The sequence below is a fragment of the Bison bison genome, unplaced genomic scaffold (genome assembly GCF_000754665.1).
Source record: "Bison bison bison isolate TAMUID 2011002044 unplaced genomic scaffold, Bison_UMD1.0 scf7180017864461, whole genome shotgun sequence".
Classification (NCBI taxonomy): Eukaryota; Metazoa; Chordata; class Mammalia; order Artiodactyla; family Bovidae; genus Bison; species Bison bison.
This window is the reverse complement of record NW_011495023.1, coordinates 1655146-1666912: the sequence shown is the minus strand read 5'-3', so window position 1 is coordinate 1666912 and position 11767 is coordinate 1655146.

Here is an 11767-nt window from a genome sequence, read left to right as displayed (position 1 = left end):
CCAGGTCCAAAGATAGAGCTTACTCTAGTATCAGGCAGCTTTTAATAGATGTGAACTCAGCGCAGATACGAGTGTTGCATAACTTTGGGGCTTATGGCGTCCACTTGCTTGTCATCTGGTGAGCTGCCAGGGCTCCTGTCATCACTGGGCACCAACATCTACAGTCCAGATGCTGAATGGCGTTCAGGGGACACAACGCTTCTGCTTTAATGGGGATTCATGAGTGTGACTTTACAACTTTCAATCCACGTGGCTCCCAGATGACACGGATTCCCCCCTGCCTCCTAACACAGTTGTACCAAACCAGGTTTAGGGACCCTGAGTTCTACTTTTGCTGTTTGCCTAACAGCATGGTGAGGGAAAGCCTGCAACCTAACACATGCAGATGGCAGATCGAGGAAGCCAGAGAGGTAAAAATCTACCAGATTTCTGGAACAAGCTGTTTTAGCATATCTTCTATTAACTGGACATCTTATCCAGTGAAAAATTGTCAGTTGTGTAAACTTCAGTAGAACAGCCATCCTGGGCCTGCTTTGTCTTATGACAATATGTCGTAATAATGTGTCATATTATTCAAATGTTCACAAGTCACTCAGTCAATTATCCATCAGAGTTTTTAATTGAGCATCTATGTACTTAGGTCATAACACTGTATAAATACTACAGAGATCATGGGAATGGAGATGAGGTCCCTGCCATCAAAGACCATGTCCGTAGCAAGCTTCTATCTGTTTCCTAGCAGGAATTCCCAAATCACCTTCCCTTCCAGTCAAAGACATTTATTATTTCCTTGAGCAACTTGAGACTCTGAGTCATCTCAGTCGGTGAGAATATTAAGCCATCACCAGCCTTCTTTATCCACCCTGCACCCATCAGATGTGTTTCCCACACCCCAGGTCATGGTTCCCAGCCCACCTGGCCTCACTGGTGATGGTCTTCTCCTATGTCTCCATAGATCCGCCAATCAACCTGCACAGGTGAACGGATTTATCTTACAAAAATTCCAGTTCCATTATATCACCTTCCTGAAGAACCCACTGAAGCTCCCCACCAAGATCCAATCTGGATTCCTTCCTGGGCACTCGGATGGAACCCCGTTATGGCACCAATGCAAAATTAGGAGATGTGCTAAGCTGCTCAGTCATGTCTGACTCTTTGCAACCCTATGGACTGTAGCGCAGCAGGCTTCTCTGTCCATGGGATTCTCTAGGCAAGAATACTGGAGTGGGTTGCCATTTCCTCCTCCAAGGGATCTTTCTGATCCAGGGATTGAACCTGAGTCTCCTGCATTGGCAGGCAGATTTTTTACCTCTGAGATACTGGGGAAGCCCAGTAGGAGATGTGGCAAAACTAAAATAATCTAGCCAGTGGAGTTCCCCATCCAATCTAAATACGTTAAGTGAGAATCACAGTTGAATCGGCCTTACCTGTGGTATTTTGGGCTGCATTAATTTTTGTGAGTGCCACCCACCTTTATGCATATAAATTAGGTAATTATACTAGTAAATTGGAACTTTTGCATTTAGAATCAGCACCTGTAAATAACAGGAGTCAAGAGAAAGAAGTCCAATTGAAACTTTGGCCCTTAATATTTGAAAGCAGCACCTTGTAGACAGCTTGAAGACTGAAAGATTTTGAAGAGACCTCACAGATAAAGAGAGGAAACAAAAAAAGAGCACCTAATTGTTTTGTTTGTACATTATTTTCTATTTAAAGATAATAAGGTGGTACAGAAAAGTTGAAACACGAAAATTATATATTTGGTCATCTCATCTCAACTTCCTGCAGAGTAACAGTTGTCACAAAATTACCATACTTGTGTTGGACATAATTTGTTACAACTTGATGGCCTGAAAGCTCACATCTACCCTGATACTGTGAATCCTGCCCTCTCTGACTTTTCAGGAAAAGTAGGGATGATAAATGGAGTTTGTTGAGGATTAACTTTGTCAATCAGCCATCATTGATAATATTCTGTCAGTGCTGATCTGGAGTAAAACTGGATTAAATCAAAGCCTCATTTCTGCCACGAGGAAATTTGGAAAGTGACATTAACATTGTAGGTAAGCCTGCAATGCATCTGGCCATTTACCTGTGCTATGTCAACCCATCTCAGTGACACTGTGAATTAGGCAGTGTTGTCCCTGTCTTATAAATTTAGGAAACTAAGAAAAGTTCACTAACCTATCCAAAGCCCCTCGGCTGGTGAGTGGCAGAACTAGGACTCAACACCCTCTGGTTTTGGTGTGGGTCGGTTCTTAACCAGAGATGGAGACGCTGGCAGAAGACCTAGTATCTTTCAAGCTACCCCCCTAGCAGGATGCCCCGGGAGTCTGAGTGGCGAGACAGCTCAGTCACTGTGGCCACCAGAATCTTCTTTAGTAACGTTAACATACAAAGCAAGACGGAAAGCTTTCAAAACTCTGTCATTATGTGTCTCCCTGCCATTTTAAAGTCCTCTTCCAACAATAAACATTAAACATTTTAAATCGCTAGTCGTGAAGCATCAGGACCTTTGGATTTGGCCTCTGTATCATTTTATCTCTAATATTATTTTCAAAGCCAACATAATATTCAGGCTACTCATAGCAGGACCTGAGAGAGGAAACGACTTTCCTGGACAACTTTCCCTACTGGTCTGGACTCCGTGCTCCTTCCCAGGGCTCTGCTTTTGGTATTAGTGCATCACCAATGTTTGCTAAAATTTAAACTGAATCTGGGAGTTTAACAAGCTCAGCCACTAACATCTTCTGCAAGCCTGCGCTTGTGCTTCTATGCATACACACACACACACGCATACATGGACACACCCACACGCATACGGACACAGAGAAAAAGACACACACACACGTGCTCAGGCAGTTCATGGCAACTAGACTGAGTCTATCAGGTTATTCTTAGCCAAGTGCAGAGTCCAAAGAAGGTGGGCAAGAAAGGAAATCTGTTTAGACGGAAAATGAGATCAGAGCAGATGCAGAGCCTGGGCCCTTGCTGGGTTGCCGTCAGGTGGGGCACCAAGCAGCACAGAAGGAGAGCCGAAGAAGCTGATCCAGGGCCCTGAGAGGCCAGAGCAAGCCCTCTACTTTCCAGACACTCCCAGAACTGCCTCCAAGGATGCTCCGGTCCCCAGCACTCTGACTTGACTGTGTTGACTTTCAGGACCTGGGCCGTTATAATCCACTCTACATAAAGCTGTTTCGAGGCCAAAAAAGAATGAACTGTGGTTCCCACAACGCCTGCATGAGGCCTGAGATGGGAGGACACAGATGCTCTCACAGTGGCTGTGGTCCACTTGCTCTAGAAAGTTTACGTAGACGCTCTTGCAGCACTCAGAGGCCATCTTTACATACGAGTGGGGCCAAGTGTGTTTATGGAAATAGCCACGTTCCGATTTAGCCAGGGTTTATCTGTGAAATCCTCATTCATAGTAGTGAAGAGCAAAGTTTGGCCTGGATGGGGGAACTGTGATTATTTGTTGAAACAGTTGATGCTACATATTAAACAAGCAGCTGTTTTTAGGCTCTGAAGTTCTCTTTTATTTCCACAGCAGCACTTACATTCTGTACTCACTCCCAAGGAAAATAAAAAGAGCCGTAGCCCAAAAAGGTGCTCAGAGCTCCAGAAAGCTACAGGAAGAGATGCCATAAATAGGAAAGTTAAGTGAGACACTAATTTACTTAAAATGATGGCAGTGATAGCAGCCATCTCTGACCTCGACATTAGTGCATTGTTAACTCATGAACCGGAGAAGGCAATGGCACCCCACTCCAGTACTCTTGCCTGGAAAATCCCATGGACAGAAGAGCCTGGTAGCTGCAGTCCACAGGGTCGCTAAGAATCGGACACGACTGAGCGACTTCACTTTCACTTTTCACTTTCATGCATTGGAGAAGGAAATGGCAACCCACTCCAGTGTTCTTGCCTGGAGAATCCCAGGGACCGGGGAGACTGGTGGGCTGCCGTCTATGGGGTCGCATAGAGTCGGACACGACTGAAGCGACTTAGCAGCAGCAACCCATGACCTCTCCCAACAACAGCCACAGGAGGTGGGTACTCATATTACCCCTGTTTTATGGATGGAGACACCCAGGTACAGGAAGACTAAGTTGTCCAGGGTCATCGAGATATAAACCCAGGCAGCTGTGTCCTTACCTTCTTGAGATCTGAGTAAACACACTTGGACCAAGTCAGCCTGGAGTTCTTATAGCCCTGCCTTTCTGCAGAAGAGCATTTATCCCAGTGGGGGCGGGGACAGAGGTGTAAAATCAGAAGTTAATGCGAATGACCCACATCTGTGCGGTATCATATGCCAAGTCCAAGTGTGGAAAACTGGAAGTTTTCACTTTCTTGGAAAACTCCAAGTTTTCACTTTTCTTCCACTCTTGGCATTTCAAGGTGATAGAATCTCTGTTTGTCATAAACAGACTAAAACAACAGCAACAAAAGGGACCAAAAACACACAAAAACTTAGGAACCGCTTCAAGGTTTCTCTCTGGGAACTAAATACATGCAGGATTTCTGCTATCTCTGGCATATTTTTGCAATAATCAACAAGAGATTTTCTCCCCAGGGAGAAAATGAGGACTGGAAATACCAGCTGTATTAGACGATGTTGTTTTCTTTCTTTTTTTAAAAATTTTTTAACCTATGGATCTATTTTTCTAGAAAAAATGAGCTACTGTCACCTCAAACAAGTAGCTTTGCCCCTGAGTGTCATTGACAGGCCTTCTGAGATAAGTCAAACATGTAGTCCCTTTAGACAGGTCTCGGCATCTGTTGTTCGTCTAGAATTGTAGGCAGGGCAGAAGCTAGGAAGGCTGAAAGGAAGCTATTTACAGAGAGAAGCCTAAACAATATTTGAAAGCTAATTTAGAATGCTGGAAATGCTATCTTCCTTTCTCATCAGGCAGCACTTTTTTCCAACAAGATTTGGGGATAATGATCTGGTCTTTGAATGTAGGTAAAGTTTATGCTCAGAAAGGACCACAGCATTTAGTTACTGTGTTACTGCAAAACTGAACCCAATTTTGACCACAGCCCTTACTAGCAACTTGGCCTTTCCATAACCCATCAGCTCTGCCCTAGGCTTCTGTGGCTTAAGGCATCATTTGTTCTTTTAAGCACTGGCACTCGGCCATCTTTTCTCTCACACATTCCACCTTCACATGGCTGTCTGGTGATAGGCTTTCCACTTTTCTCTCCTTACTCCACGAACGTGCCCTGTCCTATGGCAGGGTTTTTTTTAATTGACTCTCAAATGATCTTGAAGGTAGCTCATAAAATCAGAACCCCAGGCTCTCCTCATGGCTGCCAGCTCTGAGAGCTCTGTGTGATCTTTTAAACATTTTTGAAGAAAGGTGTCTGTGTACTAATCCTAGCAGCCCCCAGGGACCCTTTCTTCCCCAGACCCCAGTGGCCTCAGGCTGCATTTCCCATTAAGGATTTATTTTCTGCTAAGAAGTGATGTTCCTACCCCCTTGCAAAAGGTTCTATTCCCATTTAGTGCCTGTTAGAAGCTCCTGGGTTGAGCAGGCGGTCTCAGGGTACAGGTTTCAAAGCAGGTTATTCATACAGAAAATAAAATTAGGGCTGAGAAAGCCCAGTTTTGTGATAGGTGGGAGGGAGGCAAGCCGTCATTCTTGCTTGATCCTGGGCGATGCACTGAGCCTGTGTCTTCACCCCTGCAGAGAGTAGAGGGGACCAAACTAGTTCCCCTCCCCACCTTGTGAGAGCCTCCTGGGGGCAGTGACATGATGCTTTCGGAGTTCTTCAGTGTCCTTGCCTGGGGGCTGAAAGAATGATGGGTACTACACTTACCAATGGTCCCATGTGAGATGGGCATTTTTTGGCTGACACGCCATCAGAATTGGATCTGAATTGTTTGCGATGCACCGAGGCACAGCCTGTTGATAAATAGGAATCCAGGACTCTCACATGGGCTGGCCTCGGGTAAACCACAGCTCATGCTCTATTTTTAGTTAATAGAGCTGTGCTGAAATATGGCGCTGAGTACAAGCCTCCTCACCCGTGGTTCATCTGGGTCACACGTAATAGCTGAATAGAGTAAGGAGGTCACGCTGAGCCACGTTAAGGTATACAAGAAAAACTGAGCCTGGTGTGGGGGTCAATGGCCATACACACCCCAGCATCACTGTCTCCCTTTGGGCAGTGATCTCCACACTGTGCCCCACTGTTCCCCCCAGGAGCCTGGCCAGGTGCTCAGAGCTCACCCTGCTTTGTGCTGAGCACCCCACGCTCCCACAACGGGTGTCTACTCGGATCGAGACAATTATGGCCATCTCACTTTCTGCAGCAAATTGTCTCCACTCCGTTTCATCCCTCCTGCCACAGCCAAGCCCCTGCCTGTTGACTCTGATGCATTTTTCACACAATCTCATTTTCATCCCTGTCACCAGAGTCCAAATGCCAACGTCCTGATTATTCTCGCTGTGACAAATACACTATCTCTTCAGCAGTCTCTTCAGATCTCAGTCTCCTGGGAAAACAATTCCCTCCTCTCTGAGCCTTCTCATAATACCACACCCTCAGATCACCGCCATTCTCCTGCCTCCGAATCCTTCACAAGCTCATCTTGCCCATTTTTCATATCTATTCTGAGATGGCATCTTTGTCCATGTTCCGCTTCACCTGCTTCCTGCCTGTCAGTGTGTCTCTGGGCAGCTCCTTGGTCCACGAGACTTATCCTGCTGCCCCTGTAGGTGGCTGCCAGGCTTAATTTTAGCGCTCCACCAATTACAGTAAGTCCTGTCATCAGATCAAAGCATCTGCTTGCTGGCCAGAATGGGGATAATTCTTCAGACACAGCAAACAAACTCGAGAATTTCTTCTGAGTCAGCTGTGGGGTGCTCAGGCATGCGAAATCACAGGGCAAGTTCACACGTTCAAACCTAATGACGGGGAAGTTCATTTGATATGAAAGTCAGGCTTGTATGCTAGCTGTCCCATAGGCCAGGCTGAAGGACACGCTTCTTTGGAAATGTTCTTTGGAGCTTAGTCCATCTCAAAACACCCCCACTCAGGTAACTGCGTCCTAGGAGTAAATTTGATGTCCTTTTGATAAAGAAGCCCAGGATGCCCAGCCAGTCCCTCCCATCTGTGACCACAGGAGGTCTTCCTTAAGCTTTTGGATTGAAAAACAGTCAAATGACTGTTTCTATAAATATTTTACAATGTTGATAAGTTATCAATAAAAAATTATCAAATGAATTATCAACCTTACTTCTTTCTGTTTTATATATGCCCACTAAACTTTTCAGCAAGGAAACCATCATTCAGTTTCACAAATAGCAGGTCAACGACGTTCAGATCATTACTCAACTGGTCCACCAAGAATATCCAGGTCAGTAGACAAGGCCCAATATACCCATGAGGAAAGGTGGAACTCAGATTATAAAACCAGATACTGCCCACCATTGCCTCAGCTCTAGAACCGCCCCCTTCCCCCTGGATGGTCTCAGCAAATGCCTCCCTATATAGAAATGATGTGTTCCAAAGAATCTCCCCTGATCAGTGGTTCCAGGTTTGTAGAATCTTTTTATTGGCCTATTTTGCTATTAAAAAAACAATTGAAAAGACCTCTCCTCGGCTCTTACCAGTGGCGTTGGGGAGAGTGGTGTTGGGGAGAGTGGTGTGTGCCCACAGCCGACTCCGGACTGCTCTCTCTGAGTATCTCTGGTATCCCAGGAATTTAAACCTTAGGGATGTTGACAGGAGGGCTGACATTTCCCATCTGAAGTCTGGAAGGAGATCAGTCCTGTGAAACAGATAGGCTGCTCTTGAAATAAAGTTCATTGGAGTATGATTAAGGGAAAATCTCAGAAGCCAAGGATTATCAGGTAACAGAGGTGACTGCCAGGCCTACTGTGAGCAGTTAAGTTGCTATATATGTGAAATGTATTTTGTTTCAGAAAATGAGTAAAATTTTAAAAATAAATCAGGGAAGTGAATTTTTGTTCTTTTGTTCACATTCCCTTCCTTCATCATATAAAAATGTGGAGAAAACAGATCATTTGCTCTTCTTGTTCCACCCTACTTGCTACACATTTTTATTATCTTCCTATATATTAATTATTACAAAAATATTTTAAAGTAAGTGAAAGTGAAGTCGCTCAGTCATGTCTGATTCTTTGCGACCCCGTGGACTATAGCCCACCAGGCTCTTTCATCCATGGGATTCTCCAGGCAAGAATACTGGAGTGAGTTGCCATTTTTAATCACCAAGTTAAATTAAAAATTGATTCATGTCATATAAATGAAGATATACACAGTATTCAAAGGTCCTAGAAGGCAAGGAACACTGAGTTCCAGCACTTTCCACAATGCTCAGCACATAGTAAGCACTCACTAAACACTTCAATTAATGGATGAATGGAGGAATTTAAGAAATCTACTTTACAGGCTTGGGTTAAGAATTCAATGAGATGACTGTTCCTGGTACAGAGTAGATATTCAATACTTTCTCTTTTCCTTCCCCCACAAAATAGAGAAATCTATTTCAGACCACCAGTCAGTATTCACAAATAGCAGGTCAAGGACATTCAGGTCTTCACTTGACCAGTCCACCAAGAATACCCAGATCAACAGGCAAGGGCCAATATGCCCATGAGGAGAGGTAGAACTCAGATTATAAAATCAAATACTTCTCTATATTGCCTGAGCTTTAGAGTCCCCTGGATGGTCTCAGCAAATGCCTCCCTAGAGAAAAGATGTGTTTCAAAGAATCTTTCCCCCATCAGTAAGTTGTCAAGGCCATGTCCAGCTCTGTGTCCCTGCCCACGGCTGCCCTTGGCCAGAGAGAAGTTTGAAGAAGGAATCTAGTTCTCGTTTATCTGGTCAGCAACAAGAGCTGAGCAGCAAAGGGATGGTGAGTAATTCTAGATTGCTCTACACTTTTTATCTTAAGGATGCTGGGATCTTGCTCAGATAATTTGAGTATGCTGCTGCTAAGTCGCTTCAGTCATGTCCGACTCTGTGCGACCCCATAGACGGCAGCCCACCAGGCTCCCCCGTCCCTGGGATTCTCCAGGCAAGAACACTGGAGTGGGTTGCCATTTCTTTCTCCAATGCATGAAAGTGAAAAGTGAAAGTAAAGTTGCACGGTCGTGTCCGACTCTTTGCGACCCCATGGACTGCAGTCTACCAGGCTCCTCCGTCCATGGGATTTTCCAGACAAGAGTACTGGAGTGGGGTGCCATATAATCCTTACCTAAAATATGGCAACAGGCTTCAGACCTCTTGAGTGCTTTCCATCCCTAGAAATCTTGGAATGATTTAAAATACCTGCTTCGTTCCTCCACTGGGAAACTCCCTCAGGTGGTGGGACACACAGTATTACCTAAGCATGCGTGAGTACAATCTGGCCAAAGGAAACCACAGTTGAATAAACTTAAACATCACACTCCTTGGAACAATTCCTTCCAACTCATCATTTTTCTCAAATAAAATGGCAATACCAACTGTACATTTTGTTTAAGCAAATGTTTGAAAAGTCATTATAAAGTAACCATGGAAGATCAGAATGTTTTTATTATAACCTTAGATCAGTATTTGCACTAAAGAATTAAAGAGAAATGGAACCAGTATGCAACAATTTTATTATTTTCATGTGAAGTTTCAATCCTGTTTGGTGTCAATTTCCTTGGTTATATCTTTAAATTTTACATTCGGTAATTAAGACCCCTAGGAAACAACAAGTAGAGACCTGGCAGCCATCTCCATGGCCAAGTAACCCAAGTTAACATCGCCAGGCATGGCACCACAGCTGCATGTCTCCCTATGTGATGCACTAAGAAGGAGATGGCTTCATTTTTGTAGTATTATTACCAAAAATTCACAACTTGAATCTATTCACAAGGAAACATCACATAAACACACACTGAGAGCGGCTAACAAAATAAACCTGTACTTTCCAAAAATGGCAAGGTGTGGATGATTAACACTGAAAGGAAGTTTCATAATCATTTCCGCTTTTACTTTTCCTCCTATGCTCTCCTCCCCTCTTCATCTCCTAGTGTCTTGGCTGGGGTGAGTTCATGCCTACTTATTCAATCAACAACCAGTGGCAAGAATTGGAATTTAGCTTTGACCTCTGATGAGTCTGGGTGGCACAACAATCCAGGTTTCGGTTTGGCCAGAACCATAAGCAAAGATCAGCAAATTCTGGCACAGATAAGAGGGAAATTCGATTAACGATCATTTGATGGAATGGACATAAGGTGAGTCTTGACTGTTTTGGTTGCAGAAATTTTCACACACTACGTGTGAACACCACCTGCTATCTTTCTTTGTACCTAAACAGAGACACTGGAAATGAACCGAGATACCAGAGACGGTCAGAATAATTCTTGATGTATAAGGTTTAATGTACAAAAATCTGACCCATAGAAAAATGTTGCATTAGTTCTATCCAGTTTAGATAGGAGATTCCAAGTGGATTCCTGTAATATATAGTTTACAAATCCTCTCTAATCCTCGCACTTCCTCTCTTTTAGAGACCACAGAGAAGCAATAAATGTCAGTGACATATCCACAGAGCCCTTGTTCATTCTAAGAGCTTGGGGGTGGGGGGTGGTCCACACATTTTTCAACAGTATGTGAAACCATTAGAAATCATGGCACCACTGCATGGCTTTTTTCACACCCCTATAGATAGCACTGACCCACTGAAATAGATTACTTCAAAAAACATAAAAGAAGTAGATGTAGCACCTTTATTTTGTCAAGTTGGATGAAATCAGACTCCTTGCATTTGGTACTATCATGACAAAAGGAACAATTTCAGCTTCACTGTACAGTAGAAAGATTTACGGCTGGAACGCATTCTTCCCTCCCCTGGGCAAGAACATTTGGAATTATTAACAAAAACGCTGTGACTATTTCTTGGCTGGAATTTTTTGTACTACTGGTGTGGTCCAATCAACTGGAGAAAAAACTTGGTTTACATATATATAGATATTTATATATGTATTGACATAGAGAGAGGGGAGAAAACATTTTTATAATTTAATTCATGAGTTTGGGGCTTTTCATGCACAAGATTATGCTTTTAGCCATCATAGTCTTAGGTAGTTAAAAATGACAGTTTCTCAATGTAAATATTTGCAAAATTCCAGTATAGTTCAGGGCACTTGAAAAATAGTGTATTTACAATCCTCCAGTAAAGACCTCTAAAGTTACTATCAGCAGTGGGACTCTGTTTATTTGTAGTTTATTTGTAGTTGGGATGACCAAGAAAATTGAGGTGAGATATTAATCACAGGGAAAATTCACTTATAATGTATGCAAACATTCAAGAGATGAAACTGGCTAGTTGTAGGCCTAAATATGTTCTTTATCATGGGCAGCTTCAAAAGATACTCATAATCTGCACTTGGAATCCCTGCCTTTTACTGCCCTGGCTTAATTTTCCTCTGTCTGAAGCCAAATGGAAAAGGGAGATGAAGGAAGTTAAGAACATTAATCCACTTTAGAGGTCCTGAGAGCAATGGATGAAATTGTTCAGCAAAAAGCAAAGTCTTTGGGGGCACATCAGAGGTGCAACTTAGGTATATAATATGACTAAGAACTGGGGCCTCTGTTTTACATTCCCATCACAACCCCCATGTAGATCCCCAGCTTCCTGTTGCCTCCAGGTTTGGACCACCTGGTTCCCATGTGACAGCTTAGACGTCTCACCATCCCACCCAACACGAGGTCCCCTCCCTCCTCACATTCAAAGTTTGATGAATCCTTCTCATTATTCTGGACG